This window comes from Arachis ipaensis, chromosome B4, assembly GCF_059453495.1.
Source record: "Arachis ipaensis isolate K30076 ecotype BB chromosome B4, ASM5945349v1, whole genome shotgun sequence".
Lineage (NCBI taxonomy): Eukaryota > Viridiplantae > Streptophyta > Magnoliopsida > Fabales > Fabaceae > Arachis > Arachis ipaensis.
Window position 1 is genome coordinate 42587887 of NC_142439.1, and position 3462 is coordinate 42591348.

At 32.9% G+C, this 3462-nt stretch overlaps 1 non-coding gene across 1 annotated transcript; it reads right to left on the reverse strand.

Moving 5' to 3' along the window:
• Positions 1–2464: 2464 nt before the first annotated feature.
• Positions 2465–2572, reverse strand: LOC148567329 (small nucleolar RNA R71). Its single transcript, XR_015882185.1, has one exon. It is a non-coding gene; the product is annotated as a small nucleolar RNA R71 (small nucleolar RNA).
• Between the last annotated feature and the right edge of the window lie 890 nt (positions 2573–3462).

The window sequence follows — 3462 nt, forward strand, 5'->3', positions numbered from 1 at the left end:
TGACCATAGCTTGCTTTAAGTTGACAATCTCCGTGGGATCGATCCTTACTCACGTAAGGTTTATTATTTGGACGACCCAGTGCACTTGCTGGTTAGTTATGCAGAGTTGTGAAAAAGAATTGAGATTATGAACATGCGTACCAAGTTTTTGGCGCCGTTTTAAAGATCACAATTTCATGCACCAAGTTTTTGGTGCCGTTGCCGGGGATTGTTCGAGTTTGGACAACTGACGGTTCATCTTGTTGCTTAGATTAGGTAATTTTATTTTAATTTTAAGGTTTTTAATTTTCAAAAAATTCAAAAGAAAATACACAAAAAAATAAAAAAAAATTAATAATAATAAAAATATATGTTCTTCAGAATTTTTAAGAATGAATTCTAGAGTTTCATGAGATATGTTGAATCCTGGCTGGCTGTTAAGCCATGTCTAATCTTTTTAGACTGAAGCTTTAGACTAACATTGCATGATTCCTGGAATTCCCATTAAAAATTTTGAAATCCTTATTTTTCTTTTTCCAAATAATTTTTGAAAAATACAGAAAAATTTTTTTTTATAAAATCATAAAACCAAAAATAATTTTATGTTTCCTGTTTGAGTCTAGTATCAAATTTTAAGTTTGGTGTTAATTGCATCCTTTTTTTATTTTTCTAAAAAATTTTTTTCGAAAAATTCATGCATGTGTTCCTCATGATCTTCAAGTTGTTCTTGATGATCTTCTTTGTTTGATCTTTGCATTTTTATGTTTTGTGTCTTTTTTTGTTTCTCATATGCATTTTTGAATTATAAGTGTCTAAAGTTTGAAAATTTCTAAGTTTGCTGTCTTGCATGTTTTTCTTTTCTTAAAAATTTTCAAAAATAAGTCTTGATGTTTGTCTTGATCTTCAAAGTGTTCTTGGTGTTCATCTTGACATTCAAAGTGTTCTTGCATGCATTAGTTGTTTTGATTCATAATTTCTATGCTTTGTTTCAAGTTGGTGTTTTTTCTCTCTCTTTACTAAAAATCCAAAAATCAAAAATATATCTTTCCTTGTTTTACTCATCAATTTCAATTTCAAAATTTTATCTTTTCAAATCTTTTTCAAAAATCAAATCTTTTTCATTTATCCTTACATATTTTTGAAATTTTTTTATTTTTTATTTGATTTTCAAAATCTTTTTCTTATTCTTACTTCATATTTTCGAAAATCTCACTAACATTTAATGTTTTAATTCAAAAATTTTTTTAAGTTGTTACTTGCCTAGTAAGAAAGGTGCAATTTTTAAATTTTAGAATCATATCTTTTTGTTTCTTGTTAGTCAAGTAATTAACTTTAATTTTAAAAATCAAATCTTTTTAAATTTCTTTTTCAAATCTTTTTCAAAATAAATTTCAATCATATCTTTCTAAAAACTTAATTTCAAAATCTTTCCTAACCTCTTATCTTTTCTAACTTCCTATCTTTTCAAATTTGATTTTCAAATCTTTTTCAATTAACTACTTGACTTTTTGGTTTGATTTTAAAAGTTTTCTATTTCAATCATATCTGTTTCAAAATCACCTAACTAATTTTTTCTCTCTCTAATTTTTGAAAACTCCTACCCACTTTTTCAAAATTCTTTTTAATTAACTAATTGTTTCAAATTTTAATTTTAATTTTATTTCTCTTTTTAATTTTCGAATTCTAACTAACAATTAAAATAAAAACAAAAATATTTTCCTTTTATTCTTTTTAAATTCAAAATTCTCTCTCTCTCATCTCTTTCTATTTATTTATTTATTTACTAACACTCCTCTTCTACTCAAAATTTGAACCCCCTCTTCTTCACTGTGTTCGAATTTTTCTCTTCTCCTTCTTCTATTCTTCTCTTCTTCTACTCACATAAAGGAATCTCTATACTGTGACATAGAGGATTCCATATTTTCTTTGTTCTCTTCTTTTTCATATGAGCAGGAACAGGGATAAAGACATTCTTATTGAAGCTAATCCTGAACCTGAAAGGACTCTTAAGAGGAAACTAAGAGAAGCTAAAGCACAACCCTCTGGAGAGGACCTGACAAAAATTTTCAGAAAAGAAGGAGACATGGCCGAACCCAACAACAATGCCAACAATGCAAGGAAGATGCTTGGTGACTTCATTGCACCTTCTTCTGACTTCTGTGGAAGAAGCGTCTCAATTCCTGCTATTGGAGCAAACAACTTTGAGCTTAAGCCTCAATTAGTTTCTCTGATGCAGCAGAATTGCAAGTTTCATGGACTTCCATTGGAAGATCCTCATCAGTTCTTAGCTGAATTCTTGCAAATCTGTGACACTGTCAAGACCAATGGAGTTGATCCTGAGGTCTACGGGCTTATGCTTTTCCCTTTTGCTGTAAGAGACAGAGCTAGAACATGGTTGGATTCACAGCCTAAGGAAAGCCTGAACTCTTGGGAAAAGCTGGTCAATGCTTTCCTGGCCAAATTCTTTCCACCTCAAAAGATGAGCAAGCTTAGAGTGAAAATCCAAACCTTCAGACAGAAGGAAGGTGAGTCCCTCTATGAAGCTTGGGAAAGATATAAGCAATTGATCAAAAGGTGTCCTACTGACATGCTTTCAAAATGGAGCATCATATGTATATTCTATGATGGTCTGTCTGAGTTGTCAAAAATGTCATTGGACCATTCTGCAGGAGGATCTCTTCATCTGAAAACCCCTGCAGAAGCTCAGGAACTTATTGAAATAGTTGCAAATAACCAGTTCATGTACACCTCTGAGAGGAATCCTGTGAACAATGGGACACCTCAGAAGAAGGGAGTTGTTGAAATTGATACTCTGAATGCCATATTGTCTCAGAACAAAATATTGACTCAGCAAGTCAATATGATTTCTCAGAGTCTGAATGGGTTGCAAGCTGCATCCAACAGTACTAAAGAAGCATTTTCTAAAGAAGAAGCTTATGATCCTGAGAACCCTGCAATGGCAGAGGTGAATTATATGGGAGAACCCTGTGGAAACACCCATAATCCTTCATGGAGAAATCATCCAAATTTCTCATGGAAGGACTAACAGAAGCCTCAACAAGGCTTCAACAATAATGGTGGAAGAAATAGGTTTAGCAATAGCAAGCCTTTTCCATCATCTTCTCAGCAACATACAGAGAATTCTGAACAGAGTCATTCTGGCCTGGCAACCATAGTCTCTGGTCTATCCAAGACCACACTAAGTTTTATGAATAAAACAAGGTCCTCCATTAGAAATTTAGAGGCACAGGTGGGTCAGCTGAGTAAGAAGATTACTGAAACTCCTTCCAGTACTCTTCCAAGAAATACAGAAGAAAATCCTAAGAGAGAGTGCAAGGCCATAATCATGATCAACATGGCCGAACCTGGAGAGAGTGAGGAGGACATGAGTCCCAGTGAGAAAAGCCTCATGGGACATCCTCTAGACAGAAAGGAATTTCCCTTTGAGAAACCAAAGGAATCTGAGGCTCATACAAAGACCAT